A 17,053-nucleotide genomic window follows, 5' to 3' on the forward strand; every position below is an offset into this window, starting at 1 on the left:
AGGTTCCTCTGATATAAAAAGACTGGCAGATGGAGAAACAGCAGGTGGAACCTCAGATGAGACAGCCAGGAGGTAACAAACAGAATAGAAAACTAGGTCAGATGAGATTTCTCCCATGTGGAATAAATGCTTTCACAAATGCTTCCTCCAGTGGATGCATTAAAGTGGGGTTTCATCGTTTTCCACTAATATTCACAGCTTTGCATAGGTCAGAGTCTGCCAGCCACTGATACATCTGTAGGGTACAGTTCTGCAGAAAAGGTGAATGTCTGCGATTACAAGTGTGTGTTTTTCAGCTGCAGCATAGGAGAGCTCTTCACAGGAAGCCAAAGCAGCCAGGTACTTCTGATTAAACACAAGATTTAACCAGAATAATGTTTTATGAAAACGCAACTGCTGGGATACCTCAACTTTTCTTTTTCTTTCTATTCACCACCGTCCCATTGATTTCTTTATCTCCATTAGTCGGCTACATTTTCAGCAGGTCAGATCTTACCCTGTACCCATTGCTGGGTGTCCATTTTATTGCAAAATTTTACTCCAGCCATTGTGTCTAGTACATTGTGATGAGGCTGTAAGCATGTCTGGAGAGCTGGGGTTTTTGGTCTTTGATCCTCCCTCTGAAAAGAGGATAGTTCGTCTCCTCCTTGCTGTGCTCCATCCCTACAGTAGCCAAAGGCATGGTAAGGCAGAGGCAGTGCCTGGAGGCACAGGGCCTGTTCAAGGATGGCTGAGGAGTCTGGAGAACAAAACCAGGCATGAGAGCCTTGCTGTGGACTGGCTGGCATTCATCCTGCCTCGCTCCCCCAGGCACTGTTTCTGGTGTCAGAGGCTAATGATGGAAACTATCCATGGCTTTACAATGCTTCCAGGGGCTGGCACCTCGAGGAGCCAGGTCAATTCAGAGCAGGGATGCTTCACTCTCCATGAGCCAGATTTCCTGTGCTGTTTGAGGAGACCTGGCTTTAAAAACCCCGCCAAAGTATGAAATCTGATTTTATCAATCTCCTGAACAGAATAGGAAACTGCATAATGCCCTTAGGGTTGTATCCTCTGTTGTTTGGCTAGGCATGTTATTAATGTGAATTTCAGATGTAAAATTCCATGAATCCTTGCAAAAATAACAAAGATGGTCATCTAACGTAAGCAGTTGTTAAGATAGCATCCTGCTGAAATGGCTGCATTACCTACTTTCCAAAACCAGAAAAATCTCTGAAGGAGCAGCCTTAGCAAGAAGAAATAACAGTGCTGTTGTGTAAAATAGGAAAACATATTAATGGTGAGAATATGAAGAGCGGTGATTTACAAATAATGCATAGTAAGGCCAAAAAGAAATGAAATCTGTGATCTCAGTCCACTAAGTGTCTAGATTTCTTGGCAGAGGAAGGTGGTGGCATCTCTGACAAAACCCTTGAAACAAAATTCCTCCTATTTCTTCAGCTCCCTCATTCCAAAATTGTGTTACTTTCTGGCCCAAATTTGCAGCAAGAGAGTGATATATTTTGTTTGAATAACTGGTGTTCCAAGGTGTGAAATAAATGGACCTTTGAAAGCCTTCAGTTTTATGAAAGCTCAACAGATTCAAATATGATGATAATTCCAGTCTGTTAGAGTCTGTGCAAAGGCAGTTGCTGTGTAGTACACAGAGAGACAGCTCTCCTGTACTAAATCTGCATTTCACAGATTGATGAGTCTTTGCTTTCTGTAATTGTTGTTCAGTATGTGTAGGCACTGTCATTAGAGGGATGCTATTTTAGTAATTTTCTTCAAGGGAGGGGAATTATCCCAAATTCAAGCAATCCATTTTTAAGGCATTTAATATAAATACTAGGTAACATACTTGAAAGCTGCCAAATTCAAGCCTCACAACTAACAGCCCAAAGCTGCATTAGCAGAGCTTTGCAAGTATAACCACATAACTGTATAAGTGGCTTATCTTACCTACAGTGCAGCATTACTGACATGATTTGTTCCTTTACAGTGGAATACACTGTGTAATAAAGATGCACTGTTGCTACTGCACCTCTGGAGCAGGTGTTCTTGATACAGCTCCATCAGTCGAGATCCAGAGTTTTTCTCCCCCACATTGTGCTTAGTGCTCTTTCTGAAGCAGTTGTCATAGTGCCGGTTCCTCTTAACTGCGTGTGATGATAACTACCAGAAACCCTGGCATTTCCTAGCGACACACTGGATTTTTTTGGCAAACCTTCTGCTCCTAAGAACAGCATGGCTTTTCTGAGCCCAAGTGCCAGTGGGACATTGGCTCCTGTGTGACTGCCAGCAAGCTCTTCCTATCAAGGGTAGACCATTATGCAAACAGTCATGCTAAAACAAGGTAGTCTATCTCTCTCTCATAAGGAGATAGGCTATTCTGCTTAAATAAAGGGAATTATCCTGAGCTTGACTATACAGCTGAATAGATGAGTGTTAGCAGAGCAGCTTGATGGCAAGGCAGCTCTGGAAGGATGTCAGCTGAGTAATGCAAGTCAGTCTAGAAATGAGAGCACAAGCGCTCACTCCCTCTGGATCCAAAAGGCAAGAACTGGTGAAGAGAGGAGAGCATTTGGCAAGAGAATTAATTTAATACATTGATAAATTGCCCATCTTTTATCTCTCTTTGATCACTTTTTCTTGTCATGCGTGTCACAACATTGCTGGAGGGAAAGGTCATTGACTCTTCCATGACTGTTCATTCCCTTATTTGATAGGACCTTAAATATTACTGAAACTTACGTGGCGTAAAAGGATAATAGTGTTAAACTGGAGGTCAAGAGAACAGAGTCAAGTGCCTCTGAAGACCCTTTTAAAATCTTCAGGAAAATGGTATGAGAGATGTTGGAGCAGAGTTCAGCTCAGTCCCTTTGGGCTACTTCAACGCTTTGTAAATTGTTGCCTAAGTTCCTGCCAGGCTTCTCATTAGACAAAGCACAGGTACTGTCATGGAAAAAAAAAGTTCTAGTTTATCCAGCATCAAAGAATTTTGCATTGTTAAAAATTATGTACTTGTGTATTCCCAGCTCCAATTCCTGCTTAGTGCCTCAACCAGCTCCACCTCCACCTGGCTGACAGGGATGTAAATTCCAGAGAAGATGCTGCTGTTTAAGTGGGATTTACTTTATCTCAGAAACTGAAAAGGGAAGGAAAGGAAGAAAAGTGTGTGACTGCAATGTTGCAAAAAGCAGATCTTTCTAGAGGTAAGTGGGAAGTATTACTTCACTGTTTCTTTAGTACCTGCAGAAGCAGTGCAGCCAATACAAGGCTGTGCCTTCAGCTTTTTGCATCTGTGATGGGCAGGAAGGGTTACAATCAGAAAATAATCAGTGGGCAAATGATCCCACAACACTGAGACAACAAGGGTGTCCTCTGATGTAAGATACAGAGTCTTTTATTCAAATTTTGCTATTCGATTATGATGTTGTGGTAGGGAAGTCACCTCAGCTGAACTTACGACCCCAACTTTAAACCAGAAATAGCTGTTCTTCCAAAGTGCTTGCAGATCTGAGAGGTGTTATTACTGCTAATTCTGAAGCTACCCTGACTTCATTTAATAATATGGACAAAATATAGCAGTGGAATATAAGGAATGGGAAATTAATTTGTAGCTAGTTGCCATAGTTTGATGTTTCTTTTCCTCTGTCTTCTCCTGTCACACTTTTTATGTCTTTTACCAGGGCTAAGTTGCTCTCATGACTTTAAGAAACACAAGACAAGATCAAGACAACTGAACTGGAAAGTGTAAAAGAATGAGTTTATTGGTTTCCCTGTTGTCATGCAGGTACTCCTTTTAAAATGACCAAGCCATATTATTTATAGATGGCTGATGTTTTTTTAAAAAGAAACATTACCAAAATGGAGGTTTTTTATTATCTCACTAATCATTCTGTGGCGGAAAAGAGCAACAGCAGGTCTTTTCTTCCAACTTCTTAATTTAACTTGAAAGCAAGGAATGGGCTCAGTTAGATGTGAAATGCAAACAATTCTCTATTTTTTTCATTAAATAAACTGGAACATGAATATTCACATGGATGTCATTGCACAACATCAGTTTACAGCCAAGGTACCTGAAGATAATTGCTTTTCCATCTTCCCTGACTTGGGATCGCACCACAGTCACGTGCTGACCCCAAGACTGGGGTTTGTACCCCAATGACACCTGGGAGAGAGGAGAGCTGTGATTTGCGCTCATCAGCTCTGAACTTGTTGACTGGGCCAACAAGACTCCAGTCTGAGCTCTGGCACTGTGTGCCCGAGTGTCAGGAGTTAGAGTGCATCCTTCCTGGACTTTTCTTTTCCTTCGGGGTTTGGGAAGAATTTCACTCACACATTATTTCCAGAACACTCTTGCCAAAGAATAATCTTTTTTCTCTGTTAACTTTTATCCTTGTCTTTCTGCTGTTCAGTTACAAAACCCAAGATGTGTTGACTATCAGATCAAAACCTTACACATCCCTGTTTCCCAGTGGAAGCTCTTTGGAGACATAATGTACAGAAAGTGCAGGGTTGGTACAATGGATACATACAGATTTTTTAAAAAGGAAATCTGCTCTATTTTTGTTTGTCTTTCCCATTTATATTATTTCAAAACCAGGTGGTAATGAGCATATTTATTTTTCTAGGCACATTACTAGACATTAAGTAGGAGTCTTGGGCATCTGAAGGGAAATAGAGACGCAGAGATAGAGGATGGAAACCCACACTGCAGTGGCTTCCCCACAGGCATTTTTCTGTGTCAGTGATTTTAGTTACATGTCACAATGTAGTGAGATTGGATTTGCAGAGCCAAGAGGGAACCTTGGAAAAAATGGTCCAGGTGAGAACCAGGTGTGAACATGCCCAGAGGAACAAAATCCATTTTCAGCTATAGGGACAATTAAAAGTCAGCCAGACCTCAGAGGCCAGGTTTAATTAATCTGCTCATTGAAATCCAAGTAGTTTTACTTTCATGCTTGTCAATATGATTTCCTTTTCCAGAACGGGAGTCACCTTGCTATTGCTTTTGAATCCCACTTTGCACAGCACTTTGCTACTCAAAAATCTTAAAATAAGTAATTTCCTCTTCCTGCTTCACATTTCTGCTTTTGGGCTTGAGATTTCTGCCTCTCTCTTTGCTGATGCTTATCAGAGTAACTTTCTACAATTTTTGTGGGTATGCAAGGCTTTACCTGTCACTTGAGAAAAGCTTACTGCAGCACAGAAGGACCTATCACTTTCCTGTTGGCTTTCACCCAGTTTCATACAGTGATGTATTTCCAATGCCATTTTTAATGATACTGGTTGTAGGCGGATCAGTGTTTGTGACTGTCATGTACAGTTTACCAGCCAGCTTGCTGCTGTCATTTTTATGGGTTTTATGAGCTTATAAATACTATAGACAGGTTGGCAGCCTGTTTCACCTCTCAGTAGTTTCAGAAATCCAGGGACTTCAGTTATTATTTGTTACTGGTGTTAGGAGAGCATCCTCAGGCCCTAAAAAGTGATTGGGCGAAGAGGCTCTAAAATACCAGGTTGGAGAAACAAACCTGACAAAGAATATAAATGCATTACCTGCTGTTTACAAAGCTGAAAGTGAGGTGAGTTTTTATGGCTTTTTAGAACATTTGGCACATTCCCAGTGCCATGCAAATACACAATAACATTGCAAAGAAAGGCTGTGAAATACTTTTGTTTTAAATGGCAGCTGTCTCCTGTTTGCCACCAACCACATACACTTGAGGGTGAGGGAAACTTTTTCAGAATCAATTGGAAAAAGCCTCTGGTTTGTAGGCTGTCCTGCTGGGGATTGCATTCTGACCCTCCAATGCAATGTTCTTGCATTTGCTGGTGAAAGGGAGAGGAAACTGAAGAGTACTGTTGGCAGCTAAACTTCAGGTATTGAGATAACCAGCGCTCAGCATGCTCCTCACTTTGTTAGAATTCGACCACAGGGTCTTCCACCCTTTACCTCCCTCCCCCAGAAAATTCTGGTGATTTGTAGAGTCATCACTAGTATTATTTTAGATTAATGACCCCCAAATATTGAGTCTAACCTTGCTGTGGGGTATCTCGAAAACCATCATCACCTTTTGGGGCCATGTCTGAGTATATGTTAAAAACCCTACCAAGAATGTTATTCGTATGTCATAATTTATGTTCTGTTTTCAAATGGATTCTTATTTAAAAGGATCTAAAAGAACCACCAACACCCTCTCATCTGATTTGTAGCACCCACAATCCTGAATTTTTCTTTTCTTAAACACAGTGTACCATTTATGCTGTCAGACAAGGAGCTGAGGAGCATTCAGTCTGTTTAGAACTGAGACTTTTGAACAATTGATTCACCAGATAAGAGCTCTACCATTTTCTCCTTCCTTTGGCACATGTGCAGATGTAGTCTGAAGTGTCTTGTGCAGCTGAACAGGCTGATGAAGCCTGGGGAATTTCCAGGTCAAGCCTTTAGGTCATGTGCACACACAGAAATACAAATATCAGGTTTATAGATAGATACAACGTTTTTTGTCTGAGCATTTTTCCAGGAAGTCATTTTTCCAGGTTCTAACCTTTGCTAACACCTAAAATGCTTCACCTCTGTATTTAAATAGAAGCTTTGTCTAAACACTTTAAACAAAATCTGTCCTCACAGGTGTTTAGCTTTAGAGATTTCAGGAACAGTTGTCAGTGCTATGGACAAGATTAGGAAGATTTTCTTAGCTTTTCTTTTTATTTGGGAGTAGGTTCTTGTCTTTGTAGCCTGCCCAGTGCTTTTGGGCAGTCACACCACAGAAACTGCTCTTGTTTTTTAAATTAATATTGATTAGAAGTCATCTTTTTGTCACTTGCAGTAAGTAACACAGAGGGAAACATCTACTAGAGTGGAAGAAAAGAGGTATGTTCTGTTTAAGCTGTTCTAAAACCAACCATTTAACTTTGTACCAGATAAATCTCATTTCATATTAGTGAATTTGTATTTCTTGCATCAACTCTAACTTTTGGGAAGCCTCTTCCCCGTCTCACTCACCTTGGACTACGTCATCAGTTAATTTACAGGAGACTGAGGGTATGTGCTTTGAGGTGGGCAATGCTTTTGATATGCAATTTTAAACTGAGTTTTTAATTTATTCTTTCAACAAGTTAAAAACCCTGTGGCAAGTCCCCAAGGAAGGTGTGGGAGTGAAGCCAGTTCTTTCTCCTCCAATCTCTGAAAACAGTACAGAAATGCCCAGCAAAGGATGTCTTCCAGTCTGTCCTTTTCACTCCAGAAGCCTCTTTATTTTATGTCGGCTTGTGTACTCCCAGTTTCTCTTCTTATCCACACTGGAGCTCAAGGCAATTTTGGGTGTTTGGGCAAACTCCAGCTGATATTTCACAGTATTCTGCTGGGGCTTTTAGGGAATGGTTTTTAGGTTTTGCACCAACCATGCCAAGGCTAGATCAGAGGAGATGTGCAGAGAGGATAGTAGTGAAGCTGAGCAAGCTTAACAGAAATGCTGAAGGGAAGGTCTATTGTGAGGAAGGGGAGAACAGGGACACAGTGCCTTCTTCTCTGCCCTTAGGTGCTGATAGGTATGCTCTGTTTGCTTGAAAATCTGGACCTTCCCTCTCAGAACAACTGTGGCCACTACCATGTTTAGAAATAAGAAAATAAGTGACTGCTTGATGGCAGTAACATTGACAAACTGAGGCAGGACTCAAGCTGATGCCTCAGTGTAAAATAGCCTGCTGTAATTATGGCCTGCTGTTTGTTTTGAATCCACCTGCTGCTGCACATTGTTTATTTGTTTAATATTGCTTTATTCATGCTTTGCACTATTACACTTATCCATCCTTTGCCAAAATTATATTGCTAATGATAAACTGCATGTGGCACTCCTGCAGTGGGGTGCTCAGCGCTGGGTTATTTTGTGCCGTGCTGTAGCAAAACAGTGAGTGAGAAAATTCAAACCTGGAAAAGCAATAATTTGTTACAGGAGAAATGAGCACAGAATGAGTCACACTGCTGACAGTTTCTGACATGCAACCAATTTATAAGAGGTTTGCTTTTCTGCAAGACTTTTCTTCCTCTCTCTCTTCCAGATGTGCTCTTTGTAAAGGCTACACAGATAGATATTTGACGCACAGAAAAAGATTTCCTATCTTTAAACTTTGTCTCTTCTTATCTATAAAGGCTTCTGAAAAATATTTCTGTATCTGAAAATTGTTAAATGTGTGAAAATGTAGCAGAACTTTTCGTATGATGCTTTGATATTGTTAATAGAGGATGAATATTAACACCAAGTATTTTGGGACTATAAAATACAGCCTGGAAGGGATAACTACCTGATCTGTGAAAGGCTATTTGTGCTAGCCAGGTTTTTCCAAGAAATCTGTGTCATCATCAGTTTTATTGGACTTCAGAGCATTTGCTCAGTACCAAGATATGAAAATTTAGGTTAAGGCAGCACTGTAATGTGCATCTTTACTCCCAGATTCTGTAAATACCAGATCAATCATCCTTTACCTCTTAATGGTGGGAAGTTTTCCTAAAGAGTAGGAAGGGTATTGAAACCTACTAATAGTTCCCTTGGGACTGAAGGCTCTGATTTGCTGTGTGGGGGACCCTCACTGGAACAGGTTACCCAGGGAAGTTGTGGAGTCTCCATCCATGAAGCCATTCAAGAACTACCTGGATGCAATCCTGTGCACGTTGCTCCAGGGGACACTGCTTGAGCAGATAGGTTGGACCAGATGATCCCACCAATGTTCCCTTCCAGCCTTTGCCATTCTGAAATTCTGTGATTAGATGTCTTGATTACCTCCCTGTCCACAGAATAGTCCTTCTGTCTTGATACAGAGCTGAGCAAAGGGGAAAAAGGCAGGAATCCTCTTGAAGAAACTGGTGCCTTTTCCATAGATAAATTATAGGTATCATGCATGATTAGTCAGTCTTATAAATCCAAGGTACAGCTATATTTTGCACTGTAGGCTGGAGGGGGGCTGAAGAATGAGACTGAACTTCATTAGTAATCCTTATGTGCAAACAGTTTATGAATCTCAGCAGGAGTTGCTAAGAAAACAGTATGAAATAATACTGACAGTGACAAGGGCTGCATAACTCTCTGACACTTCCTCAGCCCTGCATTATTCCTTGAAGAGAAGGAAAATCAGTCCAGGAGAATGGTAAATGCTCAATTCTGTGCATACAGATGTGGACAGCATATTGAGAAACTTAAGCAAATCCTTCCAAAAGAGAAAAATGGGTTCTGCTTAAATTTAGTGTTCATCTGCTACCTTTAGTGGAGGAGGTAGGCTTGTTGTCTCCTCTGATACCATCAGAAAAACTGAGATGACTCAAACAAATAAACTGTTTATAGGTGCCCTTAGCAGAGAGGAAGAGCTTCGGTTGCATTTTCCATCAGCTTTCAGTTGTTTTGAACGTGTATCTTAACCTGACCTGCATTGCTGAAGTAATGAGAAGTGCTTCTTTAAGAATCTGAATAATCCAAAATGTTCTTTTCTGTGGTTGTTTATTGGACTTGGAGTTGTTTTGTTTGTTTGTGTGGTTGATGATTGTGGTGGTTGTTATTATTTAATATTCTTTGCTAAGCGTTTGGTCAAAAAGGTGAAGAAAACTTCGTAAAATATCTGCCAGCCTGCCCTAATTAGCATTCAAAAGCTTTAATTTTGGTTGATGTCTTGCAGACTACTGTTGCAAATAACAAACAGGATTACATACTTCTCATCTGTGCACCAGAATTACAGTCAGTCTTGTTTCTCAGAGGATAAATGCAGTGTATTTCTTTCCCCAGGTGAGAGAACACTGTAGGAAAGGTGCTGTGGGCGGGTGGTACCTCCAGGGATTTGTTCATTGGTTTTGTCATGGAGAGAGCAAGGAAAGGGGCAAAGATGAAGCCTGGTGAAGATCCTACAGAAAGTATGTTTGGGGCATTTAATTTCCATGGTGCAAACAGGTACAGAGACGAGTGCAACTGAAAAGGTCAAGGGCGTGACAGAATCTCTGAGAGTGTTTTCAGCAGAGACTTGACTTAAGGGCTTTGGTGGCTGGAAGGTAGGAGGGAAGGCAGCTCACACATCTGCTGTACAATATGTGCTTGGTGAGTTCAAAGAAGAAGGGGAGGTGAAGAAGCAGCAGCAGGGGGGTGGGTCCTGGCATGAAGTCATAGGCAACGTGGAGACAGAGCTGAAACTCTTGGTTTTAAAGCTCCAGTGTCTTACATGGAGCTGTTAATGGGCTGGGGTTTGTGTTTGCTTTTTTGAAAATAATCTTGTTCCAAGAAAACTGTCTTGTTGCCAGTCTGACCTTATTGTCTGGAGAGGGAATTAAGGCAAGGCTTGCTCTGGCAGACACAGCTGGTGGTTCAGACAGGACTTGCAGGAAAGGATGCTCTTGGTTTAAGCTGCTTCATCTGCAGAGGCTTTGTTTCCCCCCAGAGACCTTAGGTGCACGGTATTTTAAATTTAGCTGCATTATTAACAATAGCAAAGTGTAAAAGAAGAGGAAGCAATCTTTACACCCTGGCACATTGTTATATGTACTCTGAAATGGGCCTTTGGCACACAGTCACCTCCTTAAAGCACTGGCAGACTTCCATGCACAGGGAAGGGTTTTTAGATGAACCTTGAAATGGGATCTTTGTTATCCCTACAGCAGTAGCTATATGTGCAGTCTGTGCTTTCAGCTGCCTTTCTGTTTTGCACTAGGAGGTGGCAGGGTGTTGGGTGAGGTTCCCTGCATCTCCTTCTGGAAGGGTTTCTGGAGAGATGGAGAAATAGGTACTGTTCTGTCCATCACTGCCTACAAGACCAGGGAATGGATTCTCTCTGCCAGAACTTTGGCTATGGCGTGGTATTATTCTTGAAAAGTTTAATTGCAGCTAAAAATACGCAAGAGTCTGAGATTGGAGAATATTCCTAATGAGCAGGAAGGAAGGTGTAACTGTTGGTATTTATTTGCATTTTAGCTCTCAAAACAGCTTGATGTCTGCACCACATACAGTTTTGTGACTGGAGGGGATGTTTTATGGTGGGTAATGAATACTGGAGCTTGCTGATGGGAGAGCTGCAGAAGTGCAGTGACCAGAACACTGCTGCAGGGCCAGGCAATGTTTCCACTTACAGGCACTTGTAGGAAAGGATGAATACAAGTGAAATTAATTGTTACATCTACTGTCTTAGCTGAACATCCAGACAAGGCAAATGTTTCCCTCTCTACAGAAACAAACATCTTACTTGGACATGAGGAACACAGGCAAAGAGAAGGTGATAGTGATCCTGCCTCTGCTGGGTGTCCTTCAGTGACTGGAGGCCAGTGACACCAGGATGTTTCTAGCATTACAGGAGCTAAGGTCAAGTCTCTTTGGTGCTCATTTGAATTAAAAAAAAAAAATGAAAAAGATTTGTCACTTACTTGTGGTGCCAAGAGAACTTTCTTCCCTCATACATGTATATTCAGATGTAGTTTCTGTATTTTCCTGTAGGGAAGCTTTTATATGGGCATCATAATAGTAAAGAGTTTTAGTTTTGGTTTTAATTATCTTTGTTTTCTCATTGCCTCCATAAAACTCGTTATTTCTTCCCCAGCGTTTTATGTCTCCTCTATAAAGACAGATGCTGTTTATGGGTGCACTGTTGTTCTCCTCTCCATTTATACATTTTTATCACTATTTCCAGTTTCAGTGAGCAAGTTTGTTTCTGTCTAGAGCAGGTGCAGAGGGCTGGAGAGCTGTAATAAAAAATTTGCCTTTAATGCTTCATAATTTTTTCAAGTTTTGCTGATGGAACATTTGATGTCTCAGGTCCAAACTGGGTTCCAGTTCAGTGTAAGAACTCAATTCTGGTTGTTGCCTTGTCAGTACAATACAGATTTCTTAGTATTGTATCCAATCCTAAACAATACCTGCACTGAAATTCAGTTTAGAAAAGATGGAAACAAAGGTCTTCTGTCCTTTCTTCTCACGTTTACAGCCCTTTCACAAGCTACCAGACACTATATTACATTTCCAACCTTTGTGGCTTCCTGAAAATGTTAGGGAAAAAAAATGATGTGATTAGACCAGCTATTGGAACACTGCCTATAAAGCATAAATGGTAAATCAGCTTTCCAGACAAAGCCTCTGTGGAGTAGAGCCTGCTGTTCAAAGCACTGGCATGGTGCTCCTGCTTGCCTCTTTAACGTTCTGTCTTGGTTGTTGGTATTTTTTCTTTCTGTATCTGTTGTTTTCTAGTGTTGTTTTTTCTTGGGAGATAACTTAATCAATTGAAATAGGGGGACCAGTAGCATCAGTCGTCATTTGTTTCTTTTCTTTTTAAAAACATATATTTCACTGTTGGCTGTTTTCTTTTTCTAATTAAGACCAAGTCATTTATCAGCAGTTTATCCATGGTGCTCAGCTTCAGTTTTTTTTTTTTTTTAATGCTTGAGTTTTTCTGTGAACTAAAGAATGATATCTTGTTCTGTGCTCAATAATCAACACCCATGGGTACTTCCTTTTTTGGTCCTGGGTGAAAAATATTCCTAACCCATGACCTTTAAATACTTAGACAATTCAGAGCAATGAAATGAAAGCAGACCTTCCTGCCACTCTACTAATATAGTGAAATATTTTTCAAAGGAACCAACAGCGTTTAGATGCCCACAGGCTTTGTACTGCAATTTGTTTATTTTACTCCAGGTAAGTCTTCAATCTTCTTTTTATGCTTCAGACACAACTCTCATTTCAATGTGAAGTGATGGAGTCTGCCTTTAAGGGAACTTGCATCGAGGCAAAGAACTGATTTTATTGATGGTGGTGTCTTTAGATGAAAAATGACAAGTTACTTTTAATAATCCATTTTTTTCATCTACCTGTTGTGCAAAAGTTTTCTGTCCATAATGTCTGTGTCTCTTATTTATTCTACTGAAACATTTCCATAACCTCTGGCATTTAAGTTATTATTAATGTATTTCTGTGTACTGTCCGTGGGCAAAGAAAAGTACAAATTGTTACTGGGATGTGAATAGAGATGTATGTCATTTACTAGGCATCTATTTTTAAAACCAAACTGCTCACATGGGGGCTTGCACAGATCTTGGCTGTGTACAGCAGTGTTCTACCCAGGGCAATGTGGGGTGTTGGTGTATAGATGTTTTTTATGTGTGTAGTTTTCCTGCTCCCTCCCCTCTAAATCTCTGTCTGACCAACCTGCTCCTCTGCTCTGCATGCACTCTGTGTCATCTGGTGCTGACCAGGGCAATCCTGAAAGAGCAGAGCTTGTGAATCCACTGCTCTCAGTGGGGGTACCTGTGCCCAAAATGTGTGCTTCAAGGTGGGGGAATGTCTTCCCTGCTTCCTCATGCTGAAGTGGGAATCCAGCTCAGAAGAGTGTCTTCAAGCAGTGATGTATCAGTATTTCAAAAGGCAGTGTACTGCCCAGGATTTAGATAACAGAGTTATGTCCTTGTCCCTATATTTATCAGATTTTTCCACCACAAGGATGACAGAATGATATTCTCAGCCGCAATTTTGAGGGAGAATCAGTACAAGAACATATGAGCACAAAAAAAATAAATGCTTTCAAAATCACCAGATTGTTTTGTGTGTGAAAAATGAATCACCTCTGCTGGGAAATAACTCCCAGTACATGTGAGGAAATTTCCAGAAGCTGTGAGAATAGAATAGCACAAACACAAACCAGCAGACATCTCTTAGGTATGAACACAGCAGAACCTCAGGGAAGATGATCCTATGAGAAATTGTGGATGCAGGTCTCTTTCAATAGATAAAATATCTATTAGATATTTTATCTCTGTCAATAGATAAAAGATAAAAGCAAACGTTTCTGGAGATGGACTGCTTTATGGGGAAAGGAAAGTAAAAGCATTTCTGTCCCCTCTTGCTCATTGATTTCCTGAACAAGCACTGTCAATTCCTGGGCCTCTTCATTGCCCTTCTATTAAGTTTATCCACATATTGTTTAAATTGCTCCTCTTATCCATGCAGGCACTATGACTACTCTCAGTTAGCAATTCCAGCGCCTCCATGAGCTGGAATCAGACGCAGAGTTTGTAAAAACTCAGCACCTGGGGAAAGGTGCTGCCCTCCCTTAGGGGTAAGAGAAATGCAAACTGAAGCACAGGGATCTGTGCTCTGATTTGAAGTTACCAGATGGAAATGTGGTGATAAAAGGAAACATCTCTTCTAGATGTATCCCTGCATTGGCTGGTGTATAAACTTCAGTGGAGAATAGCACTTTAGTTGTGTTCTGGCACTCAAATTGTTTACCTTGATATATTGTAGTAGAGCTTTCCTTTTCAAACCAGAAAAGGATGTGAAATTGTTTCTTATAAGAAAGAAAGCTTATGCTTTTAAAAGATTTTAGATTAATAACTGTATTTATCTACCTTCTGTTTGTTTACTTCATTTTTCTTTTTCCCATCCTTTTTGTAACTATGCTATTAGAAATATTATTAGAGGTATAGATCAGTGCAAATACTAATACACCTGTGGTTCCTGATGCGTGACTAGGCAAGGCTTTCTTCCTTCCATTTTTAAAGAAATTATATTTATTTTATTAATTAATTTTAGGCTCATTTCCTTTCTGCCATTCCCAGTTATTGGCTTCTATTCAGGAGGGTGTATTTGCCATATTTTTACATTTCCATAGCAACATGGTCAGTTTGTGTTTTCATTCTTAATGTTAATATGGTTATTAATTGTTGGGTGGCAGTGTCTAAGGGTTTCAGCCTAATCAGGCTTCCAAATTCTCTTGTTCTAGGTGCTGTACAGTCACAAACACACATTTCATGCCCCAAATGCTTTCCATTTACTCCTTTGGGTTATTGTACTGGTAAGCGATACCTAAATTTGCTTATTGGTTTTGTTTATTTTACAGAGATCTTTTGAAGAGCCAGGTGCTACACTCTTACCAGGAATCAGGTAACAGCAGGTGTTTACTTTTCACAGTGTTTGAAGGCAAATCTGTGTTACCATGTGCTGTTGCCTTGTAATGGTTGGAAAAGGAAGGAGTGCCTTGTACCAGCCTGTGTGCACAGTAAAGGGAAATTTTCAAGAAGTTGAATGATCACCTGGTTTCATTTATTGACGCTCAGCAGATTTTTATGTGATATATTAAATGTCAAGTGTAAACAAAGCTGCAGAGCTTTTCTTCAGGAAGTCAAGGTTTTGTCTCTCCTGGCAAGCTGGATGCTCAGTGTCTCTGAGGAAAGGGAGGTGTTGCAGAGAAAGATTTTTCTAGCCTCTTATCTTTTGGTGGCTTTTTCATTAAAAGAAGGTGGCAAGAGTATTTTTTTCTGTTCAGCAGCTTGTATATAGAGGCTACGAACTCCCACTGGTATGCATGGCACGACAGGAAGGATTGTTGCATTAGCAAAGAATTGCTGACCAAAAATTGAGTTTGTGTAATCAAAACCCTGCTAGGTATTCCAGAGACAGCAGCTTTCCCAATCTTTTCCTGTGCTGTAGGCAGATCTTCACAGTGATGTTTGTCTGTGGAAGAGGCCATTTCTGGCCCCCACCCCTCAGGTAGGAGTCCTGAAATAGCAAAATATGTTCATGCCTGATCCCTCTGCTTGTCTTTTACATCCATCAAGGTTCTTTACATACATTGGAGCACTGCCAGCATATTTTTACTACTGTAGGACTCCAAGGAGAAGGCACATTAGGAGGATGAGTTAGAGAGGGATGGGGAAATGTCTCATACAGATGTCAAATCTCTGCTGGTCAGTGGTCCCTTGGTGGTCCTAATTGGTTGTCACAGGTTAGAACAAGCCTAGATTGCTCTGACTTATTGCCAGGGCCAGAACTGGAGATGACCTTGAAGTCTCCCACTGTACTTTTGCTAAGATGCTGTTTAGTCAGGATCAGAGCTAGCTCCTGCACCTTTCCCTGGAGAAGAACACAGGGAAACCTTGTCAAGGAGGGATTAGCCAAGGGGTTAGAGGTGCAGAAATAAAAAAGTTCCATGCATTTAATCCACAAACCTCCTCTCAGCATTCATCATTTCCATTTGTGAAATGTGCTGCTGTTGCTGTCAGAGTTGATCCTTGTCCATAAACATCTATTGCTGCTTATGCACATGATCCCAGACCTTCCCAGGAGCCAGGATCATTAATGCTATGAATCACAGAGCCTCAGCTGGCTCCAGCACTGGGCTTTGTTTCAGGGACCTTTACGTCTGCACAGTTTCTCTTTTCTTGCTCACCTTGAGAAATGCAGCAGGGTTCAGACTGTCATGCTTGCCCTTTTCCCCATGTGATGTTTGATATGTTACCTGTTTTGCTGTTTTAATTAGCCTCTGCAGCAGACCCACGTGAATGCTACAGGGATATGTGAATTCTTTTTTTCACTTGTCAGTAAATTTGCATCTCTTGCATCTGCGCTATTTAATTTCTGGGGATAAGGGATGCTGCCTTTTGTTCTGTGTTCATGAAGCACTGGAGCAGTACATAAGGTGTTCAGGCTCTTGAAGTCTGCTGCAGGACTTGTTTTTCTATCATACTGCGACACAGAGACTTCAGAGTGGGATTTGTGAATATTGTGGCAGAGTCCTCCTTGAGTTATTGCTCGAGGATGGATGTTGTCATCTTCTAAGCTTGTTTTGTAATCTGTGTGTTTAAATACAGTGCTTTGCACTGAAACCTCTTAAAATGAAAATTTCATCCCTCTCAGACTGTCTCATTTTCTATGACTGCTTGTCTGTCTTAGTATTTTTATTCTGCTCATCTTTGTCATCTGAAAATCTGATCATCCAAGTTTTGAAAAATACTTTTGGATCACTAATGAAAACTATTGAGCTGTATCAGATCTAATTTACTTCGATGAAAAAGAATCTCTAGAAACAATGTGATTTCAATTATGGTAGTTCAATAAATTTGTGTCTGCCAGTCTGTAAATTCATCAAATCCATTTATTTGAGCCAGTTTTTATTAGAACACCCTGCAATGATTAACTGAGCACTTCAGCAAGGTCTGTGCATACTATACTACACTATATTACATACCTGTAATTTTCTCCAAACCATAGATCCCTAAGGATATTTTCCATAAAACTGTGTTGATGGCATTAATTGCATCCTTCACTGG

General features: G+C 40.7%; 1 long non-coding RNA gene across 3 annotated transcripts in view; it reads left to right on the forward strand.

Moving 5' to 3' along the window:
* The first annotated feature begins 1,747 nt into the window (after window positions 1–1,747).
* The window catches only part of LOC115495041 (uncharacterized), a 28,373-nt gene continuing 13,067 nt past the window's right edge, over window positions 1,748–17,053 (forward strand). The window contains exons 1-4 of one of the 3 annotated variants that reach the window (XR_012055750.1): window positions 1,748–2,931; window positions 3,018–3,194; window positions 3,672–3,775; window positions 14,845–14,888. This is a non-coding gene — a long non-coding RNA (uncharacterized lncRNA). Of the gene's footprint in view, window positions 3,195–3,671; window positions 3,776–14,844; window positions 14,889–17,053 lie in introns of all 3 variants that reach the window. The other 2 variants (XR_012055748.1, XR_012055749.1) reach the window with 2 other exon arrangements.

This window comes from Taeniopygia guttata, chromosome 4 (assembly GCF_048771995.1).
Source record: "Taeniopygia guttata chromosome 4, bTaeGut7.mat, whole genome shotgun sequence".
Taxonomy (NCBI): domain Eukaryota; kingdom Metazoa; phylum Chordata; class Aves; order Passeriformes; family Estrildidae; genus Taeniopygia; species Taeniopygia guttata.